Source organism: Scleropages formosus, chromosome 4 (genome assembly GCF_900964775.1).
Source record: "Scleropages formosus chromosome 4, fSclFor1.1, whole genome shotgun sequence".
Taxonomy (NCBI): Eukaryota; Metazoa; Chordata; class Actinopteri; order Osteoglossiformes; family Osteoglossidae; genus Scleropages; species Scleropages formosus.
In genome coordinates this window covers 21,237,971-21,255,529 of record NC_041809.1, presented here as the reverse complement: position 1 = coordinate 21,255,529, position 17,559 = coordinate 21,237,971, and the positions used below count along the sequence as shown (strand labels likewise).

General features: G+C 44.8%; 1 protein-coding gene across 4 annotated transcripts in view; it reads right to left on the bottom strand.

Annotated features, from left to right (window-relative positions):
* Positions 1 to 17,559, bottom strand: part of LOC108936283 (glutamate receptor ionotropic, kainate 4-like) — a 205,382-nt gene that overhangs the window by 148,257 nt on the left and 39,566 nt on the right. For 3 of the 4 annotated variants that reach the window (XM_018755597.2, XM_029251579.1, XM_029251576.1), the window contains exon 2: positions 8,008 to 8,150. The gene's annotated coding sequence lies outside the window, so the exon portion shown is untranslated. Of the gene's footprint in view, positions 1 to 8,007; positions 8,151 to 10,520; positions 10,726 to 17,559 lie in introns of those variants that run through there. The other variant, XM_029251577.1, reaches the window with a different exon arrangement.

Sequence of the window (17,559 nt, the reverse complement as noted above, 5' to 3'; positions counted from 1 at the left end):
AGTATGCTGCCTGCTGCCTCTATATATTAGACACTAAATTGAAGAAAGAGCAATCAAACAATTTCGAAATCCATCCATTCATTGAATACCTTTGTGTCTTAATATTGTCATTATGTCCCTCTGGAGACCTTTTCAACAGAATGAAGAATCAAACTCAGTAATAGAATCATTTTTAGACAGGGATCTGCACAGTACTAGAATGTCTCCTCTTAATCTTTATAACATTTCCTTTCACACTTATTTTCGGCCATTCTTACTACGTAATCCTTAACACTAAAACGTTCAGCTTCGTCAGAATAAATGGTGACATGGTGAAAGTATGAATCGGACAAAAGGAAAAGGTGTAGCAGTGCGGGAATATATGAAATACTGTCATTTCATAGCTTATAAATATTTCGCTAAGGCGGCCGTGGTGGTGCAGTGGGTTTGACCGGGTCCTGCTCTCCGGTGGGTCTGGGGTTCGAGTCCCGCTTGTGATGCCTTGCGTCGGACTGGCATCCCCTCCTGGGTGCGTCCCCTCCCCCTCCAGCCTTACGCCCTGTGTTGGCGGGTTAGGCTCCGGCTCCCCGCGACCCCATGTGGGACAAGCGGTTTCAGAAAGTGCGTGTGTGTGTGTGTGTGTGTGTGTGTGTGTGTGTGTGTGTTTCGCTTAGGAATGGAATTTGACTAGTCTCATTTTCACATGTCCATTTCATGTCAGTATACAACTAATTAATAAGTGTTCTAAAATAATGTGTTCAAAACACAAGCATTTGTCATATTGATTGGTCTAGAATGAGTTAACCCATTACTATCTATGAACTGAAAGAATATTTTGGAGAAAGTGGTTAGGTTAAAAAAACCCAAGTACTAATATTTTTAAACAATGAAGGGATCTTTCGATCAAATAAATCTTACAAAATATCCATCTGAATATAACACACTACTCAAGTCTGACATATTTAGCTTGGAAACTGTAAAACACACAGTCAGAAAATGTTAAAGCAATAGAAAAGAAAGAAAAAACTGGAAAAAACTGAATGGTTTGCTTATTTTCATAAAACTTATGTTAAAAAGAATCCACAGGGCTAAAGAATTAAAATGTACTAACTTATTACTTCCAGTGTCATCAGTTTTCCTAATGATTGTAATTTTTAATCACACTTCTCCCATCATTTTGGGATATACCTAATTACGGTATCTGATGCATCTTTCCTTTATACCTGATCCAGACTTCTCACGTTTATCTACTTATCTCATGATGTTCCACACAAATGCATCTTTTCCACACTGAAAATCCATTTTCCACAGTCACGCTTATGAGGACAACTTATGTATGTAAAAGTTTCCTCAGAAGCAGAACAATATTTATATTTTTATTCTGCCCTTAAGCAGCATTGTTGAATCTTTTTCGATTTCACTGTTCGCTGGAGGAACCAGGGCCTCATGCTTTAATAATTAACCCCCTGCGGTTATGCGTCGAGTGCTAAACTAAATATTGTCCTTGTGCAGGGCCATCCAGACTGCTCAGTTCGCTTCTCAAGGCGCTCAGTTTGCAAACATATCACCCATCCAGAGCGACTCAGATTTATGGCATCCCGAAAGAACAAGACGATTCTGGAGCAACAAGAACAGCAGGGAGGTTAACGTTCTGTAGCTAGCCATCTGCACGGACGTAAAAAACACAGCAGTGTTTCAATGCGTGTCTGCAGTACGCAAAGCAAAACAGCATCGCGGGACTCAGTATTTGTTTGACTAGCAGAATGAAAATCCAATCTGGTAAATAATCTTGCCACTGCAACAAGGTGCCCAAACTACATACGGTAAAAAGCACCGCAGTCAGTATGGATGTGTAATTCTGCTGTGATCCATCGCTTGGTACATTAGTTAAAATTGCACCAAGCCCCTTAAGTATTTTGGCAAGCAAAACGGTACAATAAAACAACAAAACAATAAAACCTGGGAGACAATGTCATTAACCATTCGGGCCGCAGAAATAACCCAAGGCTTCTTGAAAGCCTCCAGTCCCAGGAGAGATGCTATATAACAGGTGACAACTCTTCCTTATTGTCATTTCTGCTGAAGCTTGTACCTGCTGATAGCCTTTGCGGTAAAAATGAAACACGGGTGGCCTTGAGCTTACGATGGAGCTCCGTTTCATTGACCCCACCGTGAAACCGTTTTGCCGCAAGTGAAAAATTCCAAAATTAACTGAAACAAGCCGTTCACGAAAATGGGTATATAACAATTAACATACATGAATGCTGTGTTGTATAATGGATCGTTTTATATTTTTCACAAATATCACACATTCATGTTAAAATAATACCAACGTGATACAACTATTATAATCACAATGTCATGCTGAACTCTTATTTTGACTTTCATTCCTAAATCTGTTTAGTCTTCTTCTCTTTATTTTAAGCACCACCAGAACACTCACTTTTTCACTTAATTAGCCCGTTTAAACGAAAAGAAACTCGAAGGGAATCACAAAATAAATGTTCAGTAATCAAAACGCAATCATTGCTACACATCCAAACACCGACAGAGGGCCAAACAATAAGAAATATGGTACCTTGAAACAGCGACAGGGACTGTGAATAATATAATAGGATGTTGATGGGACGGCCATAGTAGGTCCAGGTGGTCGAGGTTCGCATACCTCATAAGTCGAGAACCACCTGTAACACATTTTAATATAGGGATACATGAATGAATCGGTTACACGGAAGTCCTCGACAACAAACTGCAAACCTGGAGCAGCTCTTCCCGATGTAAGTGGCGTTTCCATACTGCAAGCAGTGATGTCAGTTGTTTTTCAAACCTTCCAGCTATACCCTGCCCGCATATTCCTATCGCATTAGGCATGCATGATTGTTCACCCATTTACACAACTGGGTCATCTCTACTGAAGCAATTCAGGATAAGGGTAAGTGACTTGCTTAAGGGGGCTACAGAGGAAGCAGGGATTTGAACCTATCGCCTTTGAATTCAAGGCAGTGACACCAACTACTACACCACTCCCTGTCTATTATTCTCTGAGCACTACTACATTCTCTTCCTGCCTTCTCACCTGCATGCTGGAAAAGGTGGTTCCATGGCCAAGCAAAAGGTACAGGTGGTACAGAAAGCAACGCTAACTGCAAATAATGTAAACTGCAGTGTAGTCGGTAAAAGCAATGATGACTGAGGACTGTACATGCAGGCTACTGTGATTCCAGGGTAATCCGTGGAAGAGGTTCTCAATCATGGTCATTACTCGTACAGTACAAAGAGCGACCTCATGCTCTTACAGGAAAGCAAATAGATTTTAAATGACGAAATACCACAGCCGGGAATAAACCTTTTAGCAATGGTCAATACATGTCACAGCCAACTTCACTCTTAGTCCAAGACACTGACTATTAACAAAAATTCATCTTTTCAGATTTTAACAAGATGCATCATCTCCATTTAATTTTTCCTCCAGCTTCTGGAAGCCCTTGATTATAAGAGGTGATTCTAAAAGGCAACAGCACTTATTGAATGCACATAATTATGACAAGTGATGCACTTCATAAATGATGATTTCAGCAAATTACCCTATATCCTTCTTCATTACTTTGGCATGCAGGTTTTGTGGAGTCTTACTAGTGCGGTTCCCAACTTCTTCATCCTACAGACCTTCCTATACCTAAGGTAGGGCAGACTTCAAAGTGCTTATTTTATTTCTTTTGTCCGAAGATTATAATACTCCCACAGAGACTTTCGCGTAACACTTATATCCTAACTGTAGGATATTTTTAGCAGCAGATATTGTAACTGCTATTTAAAACAGTGCCTGATGCAACATTTGCTCCAAGTCACAGAATTTCATTAAATAATACAGCAGTGTTTTCTGATAGCAGCATTAACATGGGTATAAAAGCTGAAGGCCATACAGGAGTATCTGTAATTGTCAGTTTTAAGCAAAATATTAAATGAGAGTGGACTTCGGCAGAAACTCATGTAGAAAAACCAGTGCAGAACACGACAAAGCTGTTTGTCATTCATTATAAAAACTGTTTAGAGCCCTGTATTTTGGTACTGAGGTGTAGAGGGTGAAATGCCCTCTAAATAGCTGTCAGGAGTCAGGCCAATGGTGGCGGCGCTTCAAGGAGCCAAAAATTCCAGCAGTAATTAATTTTCTTTAAAAGGGAAGGGGGGGGGGGGGGGGGGGGCAGAGCAATATTCTTCCCAGGGGCCCAGAATTCCTGGCTATGGCCCTAGCATGCAGCTGTTTTAGATGACACATACGGTGCCATAAGACAACACATATATACGTAAAGCAGCACAGCAGAAGCAACAAAACCAGGGTCACATGATCGGTTTGGGAGGCTGCAAGACCAAATTCTCACAGAGGACCGAAGTCCCTCCGAAACACCCCACGGCAGGAGACTACGATCAAACTACCCCTGAGCGGAAAAGAAAAACAGGACAATGAGAGAGGGAGATCACAGAGCAGGGCAAGAATTTACAAGATGATCACCAGTGGTTTACTACACTCTGCAGAGGGGGGGTGGGCATTAGAGAGACTCCAGCTTGTATTTTGTTTACATCTGGAATTCCCACGGCCAGGTTTACTGATGGCTGTGGTGGCTAGAGACCCGTCACAGAGGCCAGACAAGACTCGTTGACGCTTATCTGGTGCTCGCACCCAGGAGACGGGAGATAAAGCAAAAGTAAATGGTAGCTGGCCAAAGAGTGCTCTGAGGAATCACTCAGCATCCTGCGGACACCCCTGGCCCAAACACAAAGTTCAATTTCTCTGCCTTGGCTGCTGCATAGTGAAGGTGTGTCCTACAGGCTTTGTTAGAGTACAAAAAGCATTGATTTTCATTTTCATTTTAAAACGCCCTCCAGAGACGGACAGGCTCAGCCATCAGCACAGTAGTTCTGAGGGGAGCCTTGAACGTAACAAGGCTCAACCAACCTTGGAGCTGTACCACCTTTTTTACCGAAATTTGTATTCAAATCAGAGAAAGGCTGCCCTACGGAACACTGGTCTGGTAAGCAATTAAGAAAAGCTTCTTATGCTTTCCCTGGGTTTAAGACAAGATTTTTTGTTGCCAAGACACCGTAACAGCAGTGGGCTGGGGTGGCCGTTATTTCTGGAACACGGAGATTAATAATGCCAGGCGTGTCTTCCCAGAGTCAAGTGGCAACGGAAAAAGGTGAAAAAACAGGTGTGTGTGTATGTCCCTCGCTGCTGAATGTGTGTGTGTGTGTGTGTCTGTATACCCACACTGCCTTGCTTCCACTAAAACAGGATCTAACAGCAAACAACTAATGTTTTAATGTCACTGTTGCCATAGTATTTTCCATAGGCATGAGAACAACTGATGGGAGGGATTGCAGGACAATATGACAAATTGTTTGGGGGCAATAGGATAATAACGCAGAAACGAATGGCTTCCTTTGTGAGCAAAGCAGAGAGAACTGGGATTGGACTACTGTCAAACCTTCGATCAAACAATGTGGACAGCTTCCTATGTCCAGCTGTCCCTATGTTCCAATGTCTTAGTAAGGTCACTGCTTTAGTGCCCTCCTATCCTCATTGCCCAAATTCTCAACTGCCCATTAGCCAGAACCTCCAAGCTCCACCACAGCCAAGGCACAGTAAAAACCTCCATCTCCAGAGTGCTGCACTGTCATGTGATTTTATAGCTGCCCTGCAGTGGCGACGACTCTAAGCCACTTAGCGGGAATTAGCTCAAGTGGCCAGGTGAATACCTCAAAAAGAGCTGCAGACCTAACACCAGCCCTCCTAAACCCTACTGCCCAAGAGACAGGTTCCGTGGTGACCTTATCTGATGTCATTCGGAGGAAATCGGCAGGTTTTGAAGCTCTGAGGCTGCCTGTGTGTGGCTAAGCTTCCCCTGAACGTACCGGCTTCTTTCCAACGGAAGATGTTGTGCGGTTATTTTGGGAAGATCCTTAGAAGAGCCCCTGGAAATCCTTTTAGTTAAGTTAGGCACTGTAAACATGTTAGGGTGAACTGTTCACTTAGGTTATGGTGATGCTGACAGGCTGATGAAAGTCTTTTCTGTACAGCTTTTGGTTGACAACATAATCTAACAATAAGCATTGAGGTGCCACACTTTGACAGGACCCACGCACTTTGGTCTAGAGGTCAGGAAAACATTTCTAGGACTATGACGCAGCAGGTCTGAAAGTCACTGTGTCCTTCAGTAAGGTGCTCACATAGAATCTCATCAGAACATAGAAATAACAGGTGAAGTGCTGTTAGCAAGGACACAAATAAGTTAATGGTGGAAGCGCCACATCTGTGAAACGCACGCTGAAGTTAGTCGCTTTATACCAATTCCTCTCTGAATTCGTGTGCATGGCGAGGCATCTCTACTTATGAGACATAGATAAACTGCAAGTGGTCCTTGACTTACGACATCCATCTCAATAACCTTATATTATTTTCCAGTCCTAACATTTGGCCACCTAATGACGACCGATCCATCGGCTGTACGACAGTGAGACTGCGCCTCACCTAGTGTTTGGGTCCCAGCAGTGACTGCATAGTATTTAAAAACCTGGTCTTTTGTCATTTCCTTCAAGTTACTCTTTATTCAGAATGACTAGCAAGTGAAACAGTGGTGGTTCTGAAAAGAAAAAGAGGAAGAAAACACATTAAATTGAAAGTAATACTGCAGCTTCAAAATTCAATTATGATATTGTATCTTATTATTCTATATTATTACTTTAACATGTTATTCATGTTAGCGTAATAATAATATAGAATAATCAGATACATAAGATATGACAAAGTGGAAATCAAAACCAAAGAAGAGTCGGAGTCTCTCCTTGATCAGGGGGTGTGTGCGGGAGGTCCACTTTGAGATTGGAGGAGATCAAATTCCTGCGGTGAGAGAGACGCCAGTTAGGAGCTTGGGCCGCTGGTATGGCATCCCTTTGACTGACCGTCACTGAGGAACAGAGGTCGAGGCGCAGACGCGGGAAGGGCTAAAGCTCATTTACCAGATTCCCCTCCCTGGGAAACTGAAAGCCTGGTGCTTTTAATCTGAGCTTCTGCCTCGAGTGCTGTGCCTGTTACAGATGTATGAAGGCTCTCTGTCAAGAGTTGAAATCATCCAAAGGTACAGCTGAGTCTTTGGCCTGAGGAAGTGGAAATGCCTGAGGAAGTGGCTTGGGATTCCACCCTGCTTTTCCGCACCAGGAATTTACATGAAATCTGGACGGCTGAGTCTATCTGTATCGTCACTGGTGGAGGAGTTCAAGGTTGGCAAAGCCCGCCTACACCTCATGATGAGGGATTCCCCTGATCAGGTAATATGGGATTTTAAGCCTGACATTCACACAGCTAGGAAGTGGTCTGCCGCTTCTGCAGTGGAAGTTGCTGAAGCCAGCCTACGAACCAAAATGGGGATGGGCGCAGTGCAAACAGGAAGAGCTGGTCTCGGCAGCGCGCACCACAAGTGGTTCTCAAAGGAAGGTCCGTTAGGTCGTCGCGATCTGGTAGTCACAGACCTACGTGCACTTGAGCACGAATCCCGTCTCACAATTTCAGCTGGTTATGTCAAGCAAGGTGCATGGACAAAATGGGAGGGAGTGGAGTCACGAAGGATCACATGGACAGATCTTTGGACAATGGATCAGCATTCCATCTCATTCTTGCTGCGCTCAGTGTATGATCTCTTGCCATCTCCGGTATACCTCAAAGTGTGGGGATATGCGGAATCTGACCGGTGTGCCTACTGTGGCTCTGAGCGCAGGTCACTCTGCCATGTGTTATCTGCTTGCAAGCAACTTCTAAGAATGTACACTTGGCGCCATAACCAGGTACTGCAGATCCTGTCAAGGAGTTGACGAGAATTGTTGATAGGCTCTCCATTCATCCCCTACGAGTACGTAATGAATATTTTGTCTGCTTATAAATAATGAACCATGGAAGGTAGTAACATTAGAAAAAACAGCTCAGATAGGAAATTTTCATCAAGGGTGGAATAAAGGCCAGTTGTACCCTCTGCTTACCTTTGACTATTGGAGCCACTGCTCTCTAGTCCATCTTGAGACACAGCAGCATTCAGATGATGAGAAGCAGCTCAGCTTTCACACAGGACCTCCTCATCACAGGGCCCCCTTGACTCTGTGTGCTGAGTCTCAGAGCAGGTCCTCTGAAAGATGCACAGGGCAACCTGTCAGAAGGACCCAAGAAGCACTCCAGCAAGACCACAGACATTATGTGTAAGAGCTATAGCTGGGAAGACCCTAGAAGGACTCTGGGGAGGTAAAAATACTCCAAATTACTCATTTATTCATTTAGCAGACGCTTTTCTCCAAAGTGACATACATCTCAATGTATTTACTCTCTGATTTCTTCTGTCTATTAATTTTTACATTTATTTATTTTGGATTAAACTTCTCTCTGAAGCAACTCACCATGTTAAGATACTTAAAACAATTTACCCATTTGCACAGGTGGGCAATTTCTATTGTCTACTGGAGCAATTTTAAGTACCCTGATCAAGGCTACTAGAGCAGTAGGTGGGATTCGGTCCCATAGATCCAGAGGCAGAACCTGTAATCACTATGTTACCTGCTACGCCCTCCGGATGTTGTCGGATTAAAACAAAACAGTTGTTTCCTTCATTTCCCCTTGACAGCCATGATGAAAAAAAATGCACAGTTTTTACTTTAATCCAAGGAGACAGTTCTTTTGCCCAGACCGAAAAGAGTTACACTGGAAATGCAAACATTTCAAGCTACAAACTGCGAGTACTTGTGTAGAACGTGGACTGTCATACTCCTTCTCGTTCCAAAGGATCAAGATCACAAGGGATCACCGATGAGGAGAATTTCAGAACCACTGCACCTGAAGTTCCATGAGACAGGTCCTCCTCTAAACCACCTGGGATTTGCACCCTCAATTCCTTATAGCCCATCAACCCCGGTATCCACGGTAACTAAGAGATCCTCCCAGTAGGCACAGGCTTCATGGAATGAAGAGGCATTCCACTGGCAGTCATCGGCAATTCCCTGTAGATTCCACAAAGCAATTATACGCTCTTGACTGTTTTACACATTCATCACAACATCAAAGAGGTGTGTGAACGGAGGAGCGGTGCATTCTAACTTCAGCAATCTCCAGCACCAATTTGCACGACGAGCCAATAAAGCAAATCAAAGGAAAACAAAACAAAAAAAGAATGGGCATTTCCAATGACTCGGGAGAGCAGAGACAGTGGGAATAACATCAAAGAATTACACAGAAATTACCCCTTTTGAGAATCTACGTTTATATCTACAGTAGAGAAATCATAACCTGGGGTAATTTTAAACTTCTCATGGGTTGGATCACGCAGATGTTACTGAAAAGGGAAAAATAGTTTTGCCTTCAAATATTTCTGTTCAAAGAAAAAAAAAGTTGCATTTTTTTTTTTTTTTTTCTTGAAATATCTTCAAGATATTGAGAGCATGCGCCCACCAAGTTGGCATAAAAATAATTTGTAGCACTGAAGTCAAAACAGGATAGCGGAGCGCCTGTTGCTCTGCGAAATTAAAAACCTTATGATCTCCTCTATGACCCAAGTTTACCCCTGCTCCAGCTGGGGAGAGCTGTTTTAATTTATCTTTAGTTTTTCATTTGGACTTCTAATAGAGGGGGGAGAAAAGTCTTTTTTGCAGCTCTCGCAGAGATAACTTCTTATCTTGACAATATTTAGTCATCTGTCCTGAATACAGTCCGATTTCCCCATTTCGAGGCAGTTGCACATCTCCGTCCATTGTCACTAATCGCTTACCCCAACAGGGTCACAGCCATCTGGAGCCAAACTCAGGACACACAGAGCCACAGGTAGAACACACACACAAATGCAGAGTATAATTTCCAAAGATATGCTGTTCAGGTTCACCCATAGCGTGTGAGTGACACACAGAAAGTGCGTGTTCCGCTGACGTATGGACGAGTGACCCAGTGTAAGTAGTGTATCTAGCAGTGTAGTAGCACGGTGGCACAGCATGTAGAGCTGCTGTCTCACAGCACCTGGGTGGTGTGAGAGAGAACGTGGGTTAGATCCCCGCTCAGCCTGTGTGGAGTTTGCATGTTCTCCCCATGTGTATGTGGGTTTCCTCCGGGTGCTCAGGTTTCCTCCCACAGTCCAAAGACATGCTGTTCAGGTTTCCCCATAGTGTGTGAATGACAGGGAGATTGTGTTCCACTGATGTATGGATGAGTGACCCATTGTAAGCAGTGTATCTAGCAGTGTAAATTACCTTGGTGAATAAGTTCTGTGGGCTAGTAACACTACATAGTATCCACTGTAAGTCGCTTGGAGAAAAGCATCTGCTAAATGAATAAATGTAAAATTCTGGACACAGAATATCTCTGCCGTGTGGAAGGGAAGCGCGGAGGACACGCGGACACACAGACACATGCGCACGTACGACTATATAAAATTATCTGTGCATTCAAGGCAACAACTGGGGCCGTAATCTCTCCGGGGGGCTCTCCAACGCACAATCTTCACAACTCATCAGTCATTTACCAGCAGCTACATGAAATGCTATTTCTTTCCCCCGACAGAAAGCAGCGCAGGCTAATGAGAAATCCCCACAGAGTCCGGAGGTGCAATTCTTCAAGCTGGCAGTCGAGATTTTCATTTTAATTTCATTTCAGCAGCGGCCTCAGCCCGGCCCAGGCTGCAGCGCTGGTGCGTCTTCCTTCCCGTGGGTTTGCAGACTGCAGGAAGAGACCCGCACGTCATCTGATCATGTTGGCTTCTTTTTCTTTTTTTTTTTTTTTTTAAACTGTGTGAGACCTGGGATTTTCACCAAGGTCACAGACCTTGATGACTTTACATAAAAGAGGTTTTCCGCTAAGGGACAGGATTAAAATTTGAACGGTGAAGCAGCACCGTCGTCTATTCGCGGGACGCTTTTATTCGGCGGCTGCCGGCAACCGCCATCTTTCGTTCGGACGCACGGAAGGACGAAGCGGCGGGACCGCCGGGTAAGACCGCCAGCCAATAGCTCCGCTCGCGTTTTCTCCCCTGACCCCTCAGGTTATGAAGGAATACAGTTCGCTATCAGACTGAGCCGTGACCCCAATTGAGGAGGCAAATTAAATGCAATCCACGAGAGAGATAAAAAACAGTGCAGGAGAATTCAAACCAAGCTGCAGGGGACCGATAATGCTATTCAGATTCAGAGCTCATTTCACCCCTGAAATATCCCTTTCCGCTCACGCTGGAAATGCGGTTTGTGCGAAACACTCGGGCAGGATCCCACAAATACGGAAATGCGAAGCGGAGGTAATGTCGTCGGCATCGGTTCCGAGCCCACGCGACGATATCGCGGTCGTCATCGGCATTATTCCGCAAATCTCTTCCTGGCACAATTGCCCGGGTAACGTTCCGCCGCCGCGATCCCAGCACCTAGGAAACCTACGAACGTTTTCTCGGCAACAAAACAAAAACAAAACAAGCACACGACAGGACTCAACTAATAATCTGGCCTCTGTGGGAAAAATCCACTTTACACATTGTATTTACTGTAGCAGAGGAGCTATTTATCATGTGGTCCCGGCGCAGATATAAAAACAACGTTAAAGGCCTGTAGGGAGGCCGACCTGACAGACGGTAAGATGCAGAAATACAGTTAGAGACAAATATACCAGGGACGTAATGGACAAAAGCTCCCGTCTCGGAGAATATTGCGTTACTGGGACTGTAAACCAGCAGGCGGAAAACGCTCCCAGTTTGGCATTACGACAGGAAGGGAAGGTAATGAAGTGCCTAAGAGAGGGAAGCGTTGGGTGGGGGCTGCTGCTGCTGCGGGGGGCGGGGGGCAGCGGAACAAGGCTCGGGCCATCGCAGGACAGAGCGGACTCATTTAGGCGACTCGGGAGATGAATGGCAACGGTACTTCCTCTGGTTGCCGCAGCGGTGACGTGCCTGAAATGTAGACCAGGCAAGCAGGACACCTCTCAAACCAGCCCGGCTCCGGGCAGGTCGAACGCCGGCCCCCGAAGGGGAACCACCCTCTGCGGTCCACGCGCTCCACCCGCTCCACGGCCGACCGGATCGCAGCATCCCCGAGCGTTCGGAGCCCGGCCCGGCCCGGCCGCCTCCTCTCCCTTCCCGGCCCTGGGAAACGGTCCCTCGCGTTCGCGTTCACTACTCAGCGTACAACTGCGTGTCTCTCGTTCTCAGAAAACAGCATGAAAATACTTTTTAAAAATCAATACATTAAATGTTAGTTGTTCAAGTTTTAAGGGAAATTTCCATCTATCCGTTATGAATAACCACCTGTCCAACGCAGGATCAGTGCGGCGTAGAGCAAACCCTGCGGACACAGGGCGAGGCGGAACACAGCGGATGGGACGCTAGTCCACGGCAGGGCAGTATCTCTCTTACACATGCACGCGCGCACACGCGCACCATTTTCACATATTGCGCTGGTTTAATAAAGCACCTTACAAAACATCATTACCTGTGGTTTTTTTATTGCTGGGGCACTAAACAGGAAACAAATATCTACATGTGGTCATTTAAAGGACATCTCCATTACCGCAGTGATTCGAAATAAAAATTTTTAAAAAAATTTCCCAAGTACATCATGCACAGCTGACCTTGAATTTCATTTTCACTCCTTCCAAAATATATTTCATATTTATGTTCGCACAGTTGGGCAACACTGACATTAGCAGTGCCGCCACATAATTAATTCACTTGCTGTTCATTAACGGCATGAGGGTGCCTACCGATCCAGCAGCAAAAGTCCAGTTATGAACGGTACAGCCACCCTTATTGACACGGGTACGACAGAAAAGGGTAACAGTGATTTTTTTTTTTTTTTTTTTTTTTAATTAAGATGGTAATATGGCAAAAGGTAAAGGAACAGCACTAAAGGAACAGCAGGTGGTGCAGCGGTTAGCAAACGTTTCCGCACTTGCTTCCACAAACAACCGCGGTGTTCTTAATTAAAACATTAAACACGAACCGATTCCTTCGGCCTCACATCGCGTGAATTGGGAGGGGTTTAAAAATTTAAGGTACACAAGTTGTTCGGGATGAAAGCATCTGCTTAGGGAATAAATAATGGATGAACGTAAGAGAAGAAGCGGCGCAGGAGGGAGGAGTCGGGCATTCGGGGAGTCGAGAAAATGGACCGCCTGGACGACCCCGATTTGGACAATTTAGCAATAGAGAGGGACAGCCGGCTCGAGAGGCAACGAACGAACCCGTCTCTCCTTTCTCCCTTCCTTCCCTCACTTGCTCGTTCTCTCTTTCCTTCCCTTGTGCCGTTTGTCCCCCTCTGTCTTTTTTCTCTTCCTCTGTCTCCCACTCATGTTTTTCCTCCATCCTGCTCTCTCTCCTTGTCCATCATTCTCACCTTCCTTTTCTCCTTCTCTGCCTTCCGCACCCACTCCCCACATCCGCCTTCTTCTCCCTCCCGCCGACCCCGACCGCAGCCCTAACCTTCTTTCGCTCACCTTCTTCCTCTCTCCTCATCCGTTCTTCTCTCCATCCACAAAAGCAGAGTGTCATTCCCCATTCAGCCTGCTGCTCGCACCGCACTTTAGGGACTTAAATGGGCGACAAAAATTTAAAGAGCGTCCCCTGGTTAGCTTAGGTTTCCGGCAAACTACACCAACTGAAAATTTTTATAGCGAAGCATATTGCATTATATCAATAGGTAACTTAACTAAAACTCGCCCTCACCCGCATGCTAATAAAAATATTCGGAAGAAAATGATTATTGTTCCATGTTATTAAATCAATATGCAATCTCCCTGTGTGCCCACACCTCTGTTTTTTCTTCTTATTTTCTCAGCTCCTTCATTAAGAGCTGTAACTGATCACGTCCCCGATGCGGTTTTGGGTGTCACTGATCAAGATGCCAGACTGGAAAAGCGGACTTGAATGACCAAAGCGCAGAAAGACAAATTGCCTGTGTCAAGTATGACTCGTCCTCAGTCTGACAGACACAACTGCACTCGCACAATGTCTCTTTGTCTACCGCATGGAGGTTAATATCTCTTCAAAACACCTCCAAACTCCTGTTCCCAAAAACAGCTAACAATCACATGCAATCGACCTCCTTCCGCACTCTCAGCTAATGACAACGATCAGTTAAGATAAATCTAAATGACACCCTAAAGAGTAGATTCCAAACTTCAAGAAATAAATTACACATTATTTTTTTACTCAATTATTTAAATCAATCAACTTTCGCAACGTTAATACCGTTACATCTCTTCCCCACCCACAGAAGAGATGCATCTGATATCAAAACACAACAGGTAACTGTAAACACGCAGAATAGGTCACACCTGTAAAAGTTTTCCTTAGAAATGTCCGCATAAGGTTATGGAAATGTGTGCATGCGCTCTCTCTCTCTCTCTCACACACACACACACACACACACAGATATGCAAATTTGCATGTATTTATTTAGCAGAGACTTTCCTCAAAAGCAACTAAAAAAAAAAAAAGTGCATTTCACCAACAGATGGAGAGATACAGACGCACAATTCTCAGAGTACCATCAGTCCAATAGCGCAGTTTTGCCAGAATGTGCTACACAGGAGAGAAGTGAACCGCAAAAAAAAAAAAAAAAAAAAAATCTGCTTCAAAGAGCCTTCCTGAAAGCTGAGAGGGATTCAGGAGTTCTGAGGGAGAGAGGGAGATGATCCCACCGCATTGGAGCCGGAGCTGACGACCTTTGGGGCTTTGATTTCGGACCTCTTGTGCACCCAGGGGTGGAGGAGAGCAACGGTTTGGTTGGGGAGTAGCGAGTGATCAGGTCCTGTAGGTATCTGGGAGCAGATCTATTGAGGGTCTTGTAGGCTATAATCAAAGCCTTCATCTTGAAACAGGCAGCTACAGCAGCCAATGTAGAGACAAAGAGGGAGACACATAGACGTACAGGCACACACAGAGACGCGCACCCATCCTTCATGTCACTCACATAAATCCCGCTGGCACAACAGTAGCCTCCCGAGGGGGAACGCTATGGTGAGAATGTCTATATTTAGGCCCTGCGGCCTTCACGGGGTGCCCGTGTGATCCGTGGTGCGGTGACAGGGTGGGGGTGGCGAGATACGCCGTTGTCCCACTTGCCAGAACTTCAGACTAATTTAATTGACACAACAGGGCATCATAGAGATGCGGCGCGCTGCCGCAGAATCCCTGCACCGCGTCCCAGAGGCTCAGCGCCGCGGTATCGACTGAGCGCACGCTCCCGGCCGGCCACCATTGAGAATTCGCCTTTCACGGCACATTACAGCTACGAAGCAGGAGGAGACTATTTAGAGGAGGAAAAACAAAGGTAAGCGTAGGACGGGAAGTCCGAGTCAGAGTTAGGCTTCCTTAAGTCAGCTAGGGAGAACAGGCGTTACGAAGATGCATTACGACAGAGGTTCATGCGGAGTTCGCCCGGAAAAACTAAAAGTTTCCGATGTGCCGTTCGTATTTTCTTTCGACAAAATTGTTTAATTTGCGGAGCTAACTTACTAAAGCCATTAAAGAGACATTTGCCCTATTTCATTTTTCCAGGTAGATGATGCAATGATGCAGATTTGCATTCAAAATTCCTAACCCTAACCTTGATGCAATAAAAAAAAAATACATCACGCAAAGCTATTTGCCCCTCAGGACCTTTCCGGTGTAAGCTGTAACCAAAAATGACACATGCACTGGTACACAGGACCATACAACAGCCTCCTACTGCTCAGCCTGAGTTTTTTTACACTCTAAAATACCTCATATCTCTGCTACATGTATATTTTTCAGAAACATCATGTTGTGACCATACATGTAAAGTGCTGAGTTCAGTTATTTAAAAAACAAAACCTATATAACAGCTGATGGCACAGCGGATAGACCTGCATCCTCAGGCTCTGAAGGTCGCAAGGCACTTACCCTAGATTACCCACCTCTAAAAAAGGGTAAATAATTGTAGGTAGCTTAACTCTGTATGTCGCTTTGGAGAAACATGTTGGCTTAATGAATAAATGTTAATAAGAAGGAACCCCGGTTTTACACTGGCACAGCAGGTCATGCTGGTGTCTCACAGTGCCCAAGCTGTTTACTTGCAAGTCAACTTGAATCAGGTTCAAGGTGCGTGGAGTTGGCGTGTTCTCGCCATGTTTGCGTGCGCATGTAAATCATGAATGCACAATGAGTAGAAAGCAATGGGGAAACGCCGCCAAGAGTGGAAGCAGCAATTGTTCCTCTGGCGGAAGGAAGGGCTTTTCAAACACCGGTCGTGCACTGAAAGAAAGATGAAGGAAAAAAGAAAAGACATAAACGATGACGCACCGACGTGGCCGGGCTCAGCAGGATGGCGCGTAATGTCGTCTGGGGTTCGTGAGAAACACGCTCGCATACGCTGCCTTCAAAAAAGGAGGGATAAAGTCTACTGAGAACCATGCTGCTCAAAAAGAGGAAAAGCTACTCTTGCATCAATTGCGGATCAGAACACAACAAACACGAACCCTTAAACATAAGGAGAAATAAAGGACGATATTATCACTGTCAACGCCATGTAAAAAATGCAACGTACTCTTATTTGATGACTTTAAATTATGGAGAGGTACAGATATCGCGCTGTGAAAGATTTGTACGCTTCTCTACAGCCTGACGAAAGTCAACAAGGACACGCAGCTCAGCTTTGAAAGGTGACTCTTTAGGTTCTTTTAGGAGAAGCAAATACTGCAGCTTTTCAGTGACGGCTGAGAAAGGTTCAACACCAATTACCAGAAAAATAATCTTGAAAGCAACTCAAGGCTACGAGTATTTTTTTTCTCAGTTTCTTTTTTCTTTTTTTTAATGCCAACCCACTAGACCATCTGAGTGTTACTGGAATATCAAATGGGTCTTTTGTCTTTTTTTATCCTATTGTGCTTTCTCATTCCAGCAGCAAAGTGAGAAATGTTTCTTACTGTGTCTGTCCCTATTAACTAAATGAAACAAATAAATAACCATCCTGTGTGAAGGTCTAGAGAAACAAGGCCCTCTGAGCTGCTGTGCTACCTGCCTTGTCAACGTGGAACAAAAGACTCGCCATCTTCAGCATCCCTGCCTCTTTCTATTGACAGTTAGATCCACAAAGCAGTCATCCAAGAACCTGTAACCAGCGGCGCTTTTTCAAACTGAAAGCTGCCGGGATAATTCAGTGGGGGCGTCTAGTAGAGCAGTGGATAGGGCTGCTACCTTTGGATCTCAAGGTTACTGGTTTGAATCCCACCTACTGCTGTAGTACCTGTGAGCGAGGCACTTACCATATACTGCTATAGTAAACATTACCCAGCTATAGAAATAGGTAAATTATTCTAAGCACTGTATGTTGCTTTGGAGAAAAGCATCAGGTAAATGAATAAATGTAATAGACCAAAGAGAGTAAGTAACAGAAGGGATTTTAGGACACACACACACACACGTCTGTGATTACTGAGAGTGTATCGCAAATGAAGCCCCCACCAACTGTGACCTTGCTCCCATTGCTGTGTGTGGATGAGAGAAGGTGCTCAAAATCTTCTCACATCTCTGCCTTCAAAACATAGAAAGAAGAATATAATAG